Source organism: Eschrichtius robustus, chromosome 21, assembly GCF_028021215.1.
Source record: "Eschrichtius robustus isolate mEscRob2 chromosome 21, mEscRob2.pri, whole genome shotgun sequence".
In the NCBI taxonomy this organism is placed as follows: domain Eukaryota; kingdom Metazoa; phylum Chordata; class Mammalia; order Artiodactyla; family Eschrichtiidae; genus Eschrichtius; species Eschrichtius robustus.
Window position 1 is genome coordinate 12,163,226 of NC_090844.1, and position 13,649 is coordinate 12,176,874.

General features: G+C 37.6%; 1 long non-coding RNA gene across 1 annotated transcript in view; it reads left to right on the forward strand.

The window, feature by feature from the left end:
- Positions 1-13,426, forward strand: part of LOC137755923 (uncharacterized) — a 95,259-nt gene extending 81,833 nt beyond the window's left edge. The window contains exon 3 of the long non-coding RNA XR_011072128.1: positions 12,584-13,426. This is a non-coding gene — a long non-coding RNA (uncharacterized lncRNA). The remainder of the gene's footprint in view (positions 1-12,583) is intronic.
- Positions 13,427-13,649: the final 223 nt, after the last annotated feature.

Consider the following 13,649-nt stretch of genomic DNA (forward strand, 5'->3'; position numbering starts at 1 on the left):
AACAAGGTAGCGGAATTTATTCATACTCAACTTGATTGCTAGGGCAAACAGAGCCTTAGTGGAACTCCTGTTCCTAGGTTGTAAATTAGAGTGGAAAGTGCCAGGACAAATACACAAAACCTTGTGTCACATTACTTCTTGTTTAATTTTTATTTCTTATCAGAGTAAATTTGATTACAATGTTGTGTTTGTTCTAGGTGTACAGAATCTGGTTCATTCATACGTATACATATATCTAATCAGGTTTAGATTCTTTCCCATGTTGGTCATTACAGAGTGTTGAGTAGACCTCCCTTGGCATCCAGTAGGTCCTTCTTGATTATATATTTTATATGTATTATTAAATGTATGTTAACCCCAACGTCCTAATTTTTCCATTCCTTTCACCTTTTTCTAAGTCTGTATGGGTCTTTCTCTGTGGGAATATGTTCATGGGTATCAATTTTTAGATAACACCAGTAAATGATATCATCGGATATTGTCTTTCTCTTTCTGACTTACTTTACATAGTATGCTTATCTCTAGGCTCATCTGTGGTGCTGCAAAAGGCATCGTTTCATCTTTTCCATGGCTAATATTCCATTGTGTACGTACCACTTCTTCTTTGTCCATTCATTTGTAGATGTACATTTTGGTTGCATCCATGTCTGGCCATTGTAAATATCGCTGCAGTTCACGTTTGGGTGCCTGCGTCTTTCTGAATTCTGGTCTTCTCGGGTTATAGGCCCATTAGTGTTTCGGCAGGATCATATGGTAGCTCAGTTGTTACCTTTCAAAGGCACCTTCATTCTGTTCTAATTAGTGGCTGTTACCAGTTTACATCCCAGCAACAGCATAGGAGGGTGCCCATTCTCGGAAACCCATTCAGCATTTATTGTTTGCAGACATTTTTTTCTGATGGCCATTCAGATTAGTGTGAGGTGATACCTTTTTGTAGTTTAAGTTTGCATGTCTCTAACAATTCTTGATGTTGAACATGTTTTCATGTCCTTTTTGAAAAAAAACAACAACAGCAGTGTGAGCAAATTTACCTCTTGAAATTGTCTTCTTGAGAGTTTGCCCTGTTTTGAATATTAATGTCCATTCCTGACCTCAGGACATTTTTTGAGGGCAGGTGTCATTTAAAGCCCTGCAGTCCTTGTGAATATTAAGAGACCATTAGCACTGGTTTTAAAGCTGCCGTTGCCGGAAATGGCCAGAAGGCGGCAGATTTCTACATTCCCAGTTTTGGTTACAAGGGCAGCAGAGCCTTCCTGGAAGTCGTGTTCCTAGGTTGCAAATTAGAATGGAATGTGCCAGGAAAAACCTCCATAAGTTTCTGTCTCAGTACTTCTTGTTCATTGTTTTAATTTTTTAAATTGAGGTAGTGATTAGAATATTGTTTGTTCTAGATATACACAATTTGGTTCAGTTGTACAGTATATATATCTATTCATGTACTCATCCTCTTCCCATGTAAATTATTGCAGAGTGTTAAGTAGACCTCCCTTGGTATATGTTCGGTCTTTTTGATATATGTATTTAATATGCATTTGTATATGTATGGTAACCCTAATCTTAATTTATCCATTCTTCCCACCTTTCTTTTTTTAAATTTTTTAAACATTTTTATTGGAGTATAATTGCTTTACAATGGTGTGTTAGTTTCTGCTTTATAACAAAAGTGAATCAGTTGTACATCCACCTGTCCTTTTACATAACGATCATTTGTTTTCTAAGTCTCTGAGTCTTTCTCTGTGGAAATATGTTCCTTTGTGTCAGTTGTTAGATAACACCTATACGTGATATCACAGGATATTTGTCTTTTGCTTTCTGACTTACCTCATGTTCTGTGACTATCTCTAGGCTCATCTGTGGTGCTGCAAAGAGCAGTGTTTCATTCTTTTCCATGGCTAGTATTCCACTGTGTACATGGACCACTTCTTCTTTGTCCATTCATCTGCTGATGGACATTTTGGTTGCTTCAATGTCTTAGCTATCATGAATATGGCTTCAGTGCAGCTTTGCCAGCCTGTGTCTTCTCGATTCTGGTCTTCTCAGGTGATAGGGCCAGCGGTGGCCTGCTGTATCGAATGGTAGCTCAGTATTTACTTTTAAACGCAGGTCCTTTCTGTTCTCGTTATTGGCTGTTACCACTTTACATCTCACCAGCAGCTAGAGGGTACACAGTTCTCTAAATCCCCTTCAGCATTTATTGTTTGTAGACTTTTTGATGATGGTCATTCGACTGTTGTGACTTGAAACCTTTTTGTAGATTAGATTTCCATGAGTCTAATAATTCCTGATGTTGAGCTTTTATCCATTTTCCTTTTTTTAAAAAAAAGAGTGAGTAAAACTTACCTCTTCATACTCTCTTCTTGAAAAATTTGCTCTGTTTTGAATTTTTTTGGCCTTTCCCTACCTCAGGACGTTTTTTGAGGGCAGGTGTCCTTTACAGCCCTGAGTCCTTGTGAATATTAAGTGACCATTAGCTGTGGGTTTAAAGCCGCTCTTGCGGGAAATGGCCACAAGGCGGCAGCATTTCTACCTTTCAAACTCTGGGTACTTGGGCAACAGAGCCTTCCTGGAAATCGTGTTAGTAGGCTGCAAATTAGGCTGGAATGTGCCAGGGCAAACCCCCAAGAGCTTACATCTCCTTATTTCTTGTTTGTTTTTTAAATTTAATTTTTTTTTTTTAAAGAAGTTTTTACTTATTCATTTATTTATTTATTTTTGGCTGTGTTGGGTCTTCGTTTCTGTGCGACGGCTTTCGCTAGTTGTGGCAAGCGGGGGCCACTCTTCATCGCGGTGCGTGGGCCTCTCACTATCGCGGCCTCTCCTGTTGCGGAGCACAGGCTCCAGACGCTCAGTCTCAGTAGTTGTGACTCACGGGCCCAGTTGCTCCGCGGCATGTGGGATCTTCCCAGACCAGGGCTCGAACCCGTGTGCCCTGCATTGGCAGGCAGATTCTCAACCACTGCGCCACCAGGGAAGCCCTAATTTTTATTTTTTATCAGAGCAAATTTGATAAAAATGTTGTGTTTGTTCTAGGTGTACAGAATCTGGTTCATTATGTATCTATCTATTCATCTTTGGATCCTTTCCCATGTAGGTTATTACAGAGTGTTGAGTAGACCTCTCTTGGTATTCCATAGGTCTTTGGTGATTATATATTTCATATGTATTAGTATATGTCTGTCAACCCCCATATCCTAATTTATCCATTCCTCACACCTTTCCATATGGTTAAACATAATTTTGTTTTCTTAATCCATGAGTGTCCTTCTCTTGGAAATAAGTTCATGGGTATCAATTTTTAGGTAACACCTATAAAGTGATATCATAGGATATCTGTCTTTCGGTTTCTTTCTTACTTCAAGTTGTGTGATTAACCGTAGGTCCTTCCACGGTGGTGCAAACGGCACTGTTTCATTCTTTTCCATGGCTAATACTCCACTGTTTACATGGACCACTTCTTCTTTGTGCATTCATCTGTTGATGGACATTTTGGTTGCTTGCAAGTCTTGGCTATGGTAAATATTTCTGCAGTGCAGGATGGCCAGCCTGTGTCTTTTTGATTCTGGTTGTCTCAGGTGATAGGCCCAGCAGTGGGCCTACCAGATCATACGGTAGCTCAATTTTTACCTTTAAACGCACCTCCATTCTGTTCTCACTACTGGCTGTTACCAGTTTACATCCCACCAGCAGCTAGAGGGTATACAGTTCTCTAAAACCCCTTCAGCATTTATTGTTTGTAGACTTTTTTGCTGATGATCATTCTGACTGCTGTGAGGTGAACGTTTTTGTAGATTGGATTTGCATGTCTTTATTAATTCCTGATGTTGAGCATTTTTCCATGCTCTTTTTTTTTAAAACAAACAAAAAAAAGAAAAGTAAAAATGTGAGTAAAATATGCATCTTGAAATTGTCTTCTTAGAGGGCTGCCCTCTTTTGAATTTTTTGGTTGATTTTCGACCCCAGGATTTTTTTGGGGGCAGGTGTCATTTACAGACCTGCAATTACTGTGAGTATTAAGTGACCATTAGCACTGGGTTTAAAGCTGTTGTTGCAAGAAACGGCCACAAGGCTGCAGCATTTCTCCATTCCCAAATCTGGTTCCTAGGGCAACAGAGCCTTCCTGGAAGTCCTGTTCCTAGGTTGTAAATTAGAATGGAATGTGCCAGGAAAAACCCCCATAAGTTTATGTCTCATTACTTCTTGTCATTTTTTAAATTTAATTTTTATTTTTTATCACAGCAAATTCGATTACAATGTTTTGTTTGTTTGAGGTGTGCAAGTTGTGGTTCTTTTACACATATACATATATCTATTCATCTTCGGATCCGTTTCCCATGTAGGTTATGACACAATGTTGAGTAGTCTTCTCTTGGTATTCCGTAGGTCTTTGGTGATTATATATTTCACATGTGTTTGTATATCTCTGTTAACCCCAATATCCTAATTTATCCAATCCTCACACCTTTCCATTTGGCTAACCATACGTTTGTTTAATGAATCTGTGATTGCCTTTCTCTGTGGAAATGTCTTCATTGGTATCAATCTTTAGGTAACACCTATAAGTGATATCATAGGATATGTGTTTTTCGCTTTGTGACTTACTTCAAGTTGTGTGAATACCTCTAGACTCATCTATGGTACTGCAAACGGCATTGTTTCATTTTTTTCCTTGGCTAATATTGCATCTGTACATGTACCAGTTCTTCTTTGTCTACTCATCTGTTGATGGACTTTTTGGTTGCTTCCATGACTTGGCTATTGTAATACTGCTGCAGTGCAGTTTTGCCTGCCTGTGTCTTTCCAATTCTGTCTTCTTCGGTTATAGGCCCAGCACATGGTAGCTCAAAGTTTACCTTTTAAGGGCACCTCCATTCTGTTTTCATTAGTGGCTCTTACCAGTTTACGTCCCATTTAGAGCTGAGGGTACACATCTCTCCACAACCCCTTCGGCACTTAGTGTTTGCAGAATTTTTGCTGATGGTCATTCTGACTGGTGTGAGCTGATACGTTTTTGCAGATTGGATTTGCATGTCTTTAATAATTCCTAATGTTGAGCATTTTTCCAGGCCTTTCTTTTTTCTGTTAAAAAAGAAGAAAGAAAGAAGTGTGAGTAAAATCTACCTTTTGAAACTGTCTTCTTGCAAGGTTGCCCTCTTTAAATTTTTTGGTCGATTTTCGACCCCAGGATTTTTTTTTGAGGGCAGGTGTCATTTACAGCCCTGCAATCCTTGTGAATATTACGTAACCATGAGCAGTGGGTTCAAAGCTGGTGTTTCGGGAAACGGCCACTAGGCAGCAGCATTTCTACATTCCCAAATCTGGTTACTAGGGCAACAGAGCCTTCCTGGAAGTTAGGGTTCCTAGGTTGCAAATTAGAGTGGAATGTTCCAGGTCAAACCCCCAAAAGGTTATGTCTCCTTACTTCTTGTGTGTTTTGTTAATTTAATTTTTATTTTTTTTGCAGTAAATTTGATTAGAGTGTTGTGATTGTCTGGGTGTACAGAATCAGGTCAATTATTCATATATATATCTGTTCATCTTCGGAACCTGTTCTCATGTAAGTTATTACAGGGTGTTGTACTAGTAGACCTCTCTTGATATTTGGTAGGTGTTTGGTGATTATATATTTTATATGTATTAGTCATTATATAATTTACATATTTTATATGTTATGTTTATATACATATAACATACATTAGTATATGTATGTTAATCCCATAATCCTAATTATTCCATTCCTCCCACCTTTCATTTGGTTAACCATTATTTTGTTTTATAAGTCTGTGAGTGTCTTTTTCTGTGGAAATATATTCATTGGTAGCAATTTTAGGATAACATCTATAAATGATATCATAGGATATTTGTCTTTCCCTTTCGACTTATTTCACATAATATGATTATTTCTAGTCTCATCTGTAGTCATGAAAACCGCAATGTTCATTTTTTTCTGAGTCTAATATTCCATTAGGTACATGTACCACTTCTTCTTTGTCCATTCATCTGTTGATGGACATTTTGTTTGCTTGCATGTCTTGGCTATCGTAAATATTGCTGTAGTGCATGTTCGCCTGTCTGTTTCTTTCCGATTCTGGTTGTTAGGTTATAGGCCCATTAGTGGATTGGCCAGATCATATGGTAGCTCAATTTTTACCTTTTAAATGCAGCTCCATTCTGTTGTCATTATTAGCTGTTACCAGTTTACATCCAACCAACAGCATATTCAGTATGCATTTCTCCACCACCCCTTCAGCATTCATTGTTTGTAGACTTTTTACTGATGGCATTTTGTATTATGGGTAGTAATACCTTTTTGTAGTTTGGATTTGCATGCATCTAATAATTCTACATTCCCCACTCTGGTTACTGGGGAAACCAAACCTTCCTGGAAGTCGTGTTCCTTGACTGTGTATTAGAGTGGATTGTGCCCGGATAATCCCCCAAAAGCTTATGTCTCATTACTTACGTTTCTTTTTTAAATTTACTATATATTTTTTATCGGAGTAATATTCCATTGTGTACATGGACCACTTCTTCTTCGTGCATTCACCTGTTCATGGACATTTTGGTTGCTTCCAAGTCTTGGCTATGGTAAATATTGCTGCAGTGCAGGATTGCCAGCCTGTGTCTTTTTGATTCTGGTCTTCTCAGGTGATAGGCCCAGCAGTGGGCCTACCAGATCATATGGTAGCTCAATTTTTAACTTTTAAATGCATCTCCGTTCTCTTCTCATTATTGGCTGTTAGCAGTTTACATCCCACCAACAGCAAATAGGCTACGTGTTTCCCCAGAACCCCTTCAGCATTCATTGTTTGTAAACTTTTTACTGATGGCATCCTGCCTGGTGTGTGGTGATAGTTTTTTGTAGATTGGATTTACATGTATCTAAAATTCCTGATATTGAGCTTTTATCCATGTCCTTTTTTTAAAAAAATGAGTAAAACTTACCTCATATGATCTGGCCAACCCACTACTGGGAATATTAACCGAAAAGACTAGAATCAAAAAGACACAGACACCCAAATGTCCACTGCGCTAAGATTTAAAACAACTAAAACATGGAAGCATACAAAAGGCCCTTTGACACATGTATGGACCAAGAAGAAGTGGTACATATACACTATTTGTGGCTAATGGAGTATTAGCCACAAAAAATGATGAAACTATGCTCTTTGTAGCACCATAGATGAGTGTAGAGGCAATCATACCACATGAAGTCAGTCAGAAAGGGAAAGAAAATGTCCTATGATATATTTTGTAGGTGTTATTTAAAAATTTATACCAATGAACAAATGTCCACGTATAAATGCTGACAGACTTATGGGAACAAGATCTGAGGATGAACAGAGGTATATATATGTATGTATAAATGAACCAGTTTCTGTACATGTGGAATAAACAAAATATTTTACTCAAACTTGCTCTGATAAAAAATAAAAATTAAATTAAAGAAACAAACAAGAAGTAAGGAGACATAAGCTTTTGGGGGTTTGTCCTGGCACATTCCACTCTAATTGACAACCTAGGAATATGACTTCCTGGAAAGCTCTGGAGTTGCCAGTGTAGAAATGCCGACTTGTGGCCAATTCTTTCAAAAACAGCTTTAAAACCAGGGCTGATTATCACGTAATATTCACAAAGATTGCAGGGCTGTAAATGACACCTGCCCTTACAAATATCTCACGGTCTTGAATTGAGAAAAAAATTCAAAACAGGACATGGAAAAGTGGTCAACATGATAAATAATTGGATGAATGTAAATCCAATCCACAAAGAAATATCACCTCAAAAAAGGAAGAATGGAAATCACTAAAAAGTCTACAAAGAATAACTGCAGAAGGGTTGTGGAGAAATGCATATCCTCCTATGAATCTGGAAATAGGAAAACTGGTAAGAGTCACTCATGAGAACAGAATGGAGCTCCGTTGAAAAGCTATAAATTGAACTACCATTTGATCCGGCAGGCCCACTACTGGGCCTGTCACCTGGGAAGACCAGAATCGAAAAGACACAGGCTGGCAAACCTGCACTGCAGCAATATTTGCAATATCCAAGGTGTGGAAACAACCAAAATGTCCATCCACCGCTGAATGGACAAAGAAGAACTGGTACATGAACACCATGAATATTAGCCAAGGAAAACAATGAAACGATGCCTTTGCAGGCCTATAGATCAGCCTAGAGATAATCACACTGCGTGAAGTCAGAAAGAGAAAGACAACTATACTATGATATAGTTGAGAGATATTATCTAAAAATTAATATAAATGAACCTATTCCCACAGAGAAAGACACTCACAGACTTAGAATTCAAACTATGGTAATCCTAAAGGAAAGGTGGGAGGAATGGATAAATTAATATTAGGGTTACCATACATATACAAATTCATAATAAATACATATATCAAAAAGACTGACCGTATACCATGGGAGGTCTACTCAACACTCTGTAATAACCTACATGGGAAGAGGATCCGTACATGAATAGATAAATGTATATGTACAAATGAATCAGATTGTATACTCCTAGAACAAACAATATTGTAATCAAATTACTCTGATAAAAAATTAAAAATTAAAAAAAAAAACAGTAAGTCAGGAGACAAACTTCTGGGCGTTTATTCTGGCACATTCCACTCTACAACCTAGGAACACGACTTCCAGGAAGACTGTTGCCCTAGTAACAAGAGTTGAGAACGTAGAAATGCTGCCGCCTTGTGGCGGTTTCCCACAACAGCAGCTTTAAACACAGAGCTAATGGTCACTTAATATTCACAAGGACTACAGGGCTGTAAATGACACCTGCTCTCAAAAAATGTCCTGAGGTAGGGAATAGCTAAGAAAATTCAACACATGGCAAATTTTTCAAGAAGTCAATATGAAGAGGGAAGTTGTACTCACTCTTTAAAAAAAAAAAAAAAGGTTATGCTTAAAAGCTCAGTATAAGGAATATTAGACGCATGCAAATCCAACCTACAAAAAGGTTTCATCTCATACCAGTCAAATGAACGAGAACTATGTAGCCTCTAGCTGCTGGTGGGATGTAAAGTGGTAACAGCACTAATGAAAACAGAATGGAGGTGCTTTACAAGGTAAAAATTGAGCTACCATATGATCCGGCAGGCCACCTTCTGGGTCTATAACCAAAGAAGACCAGATCAGAAAGACAGAGGCAGGCAAATGTGCACTGCAGCAATATTTAAATAGCCAAGACATGGAAGCAAAAAACATGTCCATGAACAGATGAATGGACAAACAAGAAGTGGTATATGTACAGAATGGAATATTAGCCATGAAAAAAAAATGAAACAATGCCATCTGCAGCGCCACAGACGAACCTAGAGATAATCACACAACTTGAAATGAGTCAGAATGCAAAAGACAAATGTCCTATGATATCACTTGTGTTATCTAAAAATTGATAAAAATGAACATATTTCCATAGAGAAAGCCAATCTCAGATTCAGAAAACAAATTATGGTTAACTAAATGGAAAGGTGTGAGGAATGGATAAATTAGGATATTGGGGTTAACAGACATATACTAATACATATAAAATAAATAATCACCAAAGACCTAACGAATACCAAGAGAGGTCTACTCAACACTCTGTAATAACCTACATGGAAAAGGATACAAAGATCAGTAGATATATGTATATGTGTAAATGAACAAGATTATGTACACCTAGAACAAACGACATTTTTAAATCAAATTTGCTCTGATAAAAAAATAAAAATTAAAGACACAAACAAGAAATAAGGAGACTAAAACTTATGGGTGTTTGTCCTGGCACATTCCACTCTAATCTGCAACCTAAAAGCACAACATCCAGGAAGGTTCTGTTGCCCTAGTAACCAGAGTTGGTAATGTAGAAATGCTGCTACCCTCTGGCCGTTTACTCAAACAGCAGCTTTAAACTCACTGCTAATGGTCACTTATATTCACAAGGACTGCAGGTGTGTAAATGACACATGCCCTCAAAAAATGCCCTGGGGTAGGGAATGGCCAAAAAAATTCACAACACGGCAAATTTTTCAAGAAGACAATTTGAAGTCGTAAGTTTTACTCAATCTTAAAAAAATAAAAAGGATATTGATAAAAGCTCAATATCAGGAATTCTTAGAGACATGCAAATCCAATCTACCCAAAGTATTACCTCACACCAGTCAGAATGACCATCGCAAAAAGTCTACAAACAATAGATGCTGAAGGGGCTGTGGAGAATAGCGTACCCTCTAGGTCTAAGTGGGTTGTAAACTGGTAAGAGCCAATAATGACAAGAGAATGGCAGCGCGTTTAAAAGGTAAAAATTGAGATACCATATGATCTGGCAGGCCCACTACTGGGCCTGTCACCTGAGAAGACCAGAATCAAAAAGACACAGGCTGGCAATCGTGTATTGCAGCAATATTTACAATAGCCAAGACATGGAAACAACCAAAATGTCCATGAACAGATGAATGGACGAAGAAGTGGTCCATGTACACAGTGGAATATTAGCCACGGAAAAGAATGAAACAATGCCGTTTGCAGCACCATAGATGAGCCTAGTGATAATCACACAAGTCAGAAAGCAAAAGACACATATCCTATGAGATCACTTATAGGTGTTATCTAAAAATTGATACTAATGAACTTATTGCCACAGAGAAGGACACTCATGTATTCAGAAAAAAAAACTTAGTTAACCAAATGGAAAGGTGTGAGGAATGTATGAATGAGGATATTGGGGTTAACAGACATATGCTAATATATATAAAATATATACTCACCAAAGACATATGGAATACCAAGAGAGGTCTACTCAACATTCTGTAATAACCTACATGGAACAGGATCCAAACATGAAAAGATATATGTATCAATGAAACAAATTCTGTACACCTAGAACACAACACTGCAATCAAATTTGCTCTGATAAAAATAAAAATTAAACTAACAAAACAAACAACAAATAAGGAGATATAAGCTTTGGGGGATTTGTCCTGGCACATTCCACTCTAATTTACAACCTACAGACAGGACTTCCAGGAAGGCTCTGTTGCCCTAGCAACCAGACTTGGGAATGTAGAAATGCTGCCGCCTTGTGACCATTTCCTGCAACAGATTTAAACCCAGTACTAATGGTCACTCAATATTCACAATAACTACAGGGCTGTAAATGACACATGCCCTCAAAAAATATCCTGCTGTAGGTAATGGCCAAAAAAATTCAGGACATGGCAAATTTCTCAAAAAACAATTTGAAGAGGTAAGTTTCACTCACTCTTTTAATAAAAAAAAAAAAAAAGAAAATGGACATAGATAAAAGCTCAATATTTGGAATTATTAGATGCATGCAAATCCAAACTACAAAAAGGTATTACTACCCATAATACAAAATGCCATCAGTAAAAAGTCTACAAACAATGAATGCTGAAGGGGTGGTGGAGAAATGCATACTGAATATGCTGTTGGTTGGATGTAAACTGGTAACAGCTAATAATGACAACAGAATGGAGCTGCATTTAAAAGGTAAAAATTGAGCTACCATATGATCTGGCCAATCCACTAATGGGCCTATAACCTAACAACCAGAATCGGAAAGAAACAGACAGGCGAACATGCACTACAGCAATATTTACGATAGCCAAGACATGCAAGCAAACAAAATGTCCATCAACAGATGAATGGACAAAGAAGAAGTGGTACATGTACCTAATGGAATATTAGACTCAGAAAAAAATGAACATTGCGGTTTTCATGACTACAGATGAGACTAGAAATAATCATATTATGTGAAATAAGTCGAAAGGGAAAGACAAATATCCTATGATATCATTTATAGATGTTATCCTAAAATTGCTACCAATGAATATATTTCCACAGAAAAAGACACTCACAGACTTATAAAACAAAATAATGGTTAACCAAATGAAAGGTGGGAGGAATGGAATAATTAGGATTATGGGATTAACATACATATACTAATGTATGTTATATGTATATAAACATAACATATAAAATATGTAAATTATATAATGACTAATACATATAAAATATATAATCACCAAACACCTACCAAATATCAAGAGAGGTCTACTAGTACAACACCCTGTAATAACTTACATGAGAACAGGTTCCGAAGATGAACAGATATATATATGAATAATTGACCTGATTCTGTACACCCAGACAATCACAACACTCTAATCAAATTTACTGCAAAAAAAATAAAAATTAAATTAACAAAACACACAAGAAGTAAGGAGACATAACCTTTTGGGGGTTTGACCTGGAACATTCCACTCTAATTTGCAACCTAGGAACCCTAACTTCCAGGAAGGCTCTGTTGCCCTAGTAACCAGATTTGGGAATGTAGAAATGCTGCTGCCTAGTGGCCGTTTCCCGAAACACCAGCTTTGAACCCACTGCTCATGGTTACGTAATATTCACAAGGATTGCAGGGCTGTAAATGACACCTGCCCTCAAAAAAAAATCCTGGGGTCGAAAATCGACCAAAAAATTTAAAGAGGGCAACCTTGCAAGAAGACAGTTTCAAAAGGTAGATTTTACTCACACTTCTTTCTTTCTTCTTTTTTAACAGAAAAAAGAAAGGCCTGGAAAAATGCTCAACATTAGGAATTATTAAAGACATGCAAATCCAATCTGCAAAAACGTATCAGCTCACACCAGTCAGAATGACCATCAGCAAAAATTCTGCAAACACTAAGTGCCGAAGGGGTTGTGGAGAGATGTGTACCCTCAGCTCTAAATGGGACGTAAACTGGTAAGAGCCACTAATGAAAACAGAATGGAGGTGCCCTTAAAAGGTAAACTTTGAGCTACCATGTGCTGGGCCTATAACCGAAGAAGACAGAATTGGAAAGACACAGGCAGGCAAAACTGCACTGCAGCAGTATTACAATAGCCAAGTCATGGAAGCAACCAAAAAGTCCATCAACAGATGAGTAGACAAAGAAGAACTGGTACATGTACAGATGCAATATTAGCCAAGGAAAAAAATGAAACAATGCCGTTTGCAGTACCATAGATGAGTCTAGAGGTATTCACACAACTTGAAGTAAGTCACAAAGCGAAAAACACATATCCTATGATATCACTTATAGGTGTTACCTAAAGATTGATACCAATGAAGACATTTCCACAGAGAAAGGCAATCACAGATTCATTAAACAAACGTATGGTTAGCCAAATGGAAAGGTGTGAGGATTGGATAAATTAGGATATTGGGGTTAACAGAGATATACAAACACATGTGAAATATATAATCACCAAAGACCTACGGAATACCAAGAGAAGACTACTCAACATTGTGTCATAACCTACATGGGAAACGGATCCGAAGATGAATAGATATATGTATATGTGTAAAAGAACCACAACTTGCACACCTCAAACAAACAAAACATTGTAATCGAATTTGCTGTGATAAAAAATAAAAATTAAATTTAAAAAATGACAAGAAGTAATGAGACATAAACTTATGGGGGTTTTTCCTGGCACATTCCATTCTAATTTACAACCTAGGAACAGGACTTCCAGGAAGGCTCTGTTGCCCTAGGAACCAGATTTGGGAATGGAGAAATGCTGCAGCCTTGTGGCCGTTTCTTGCAACAACAGCTTTAAACCCAGTGCTAATGGTCACTTAA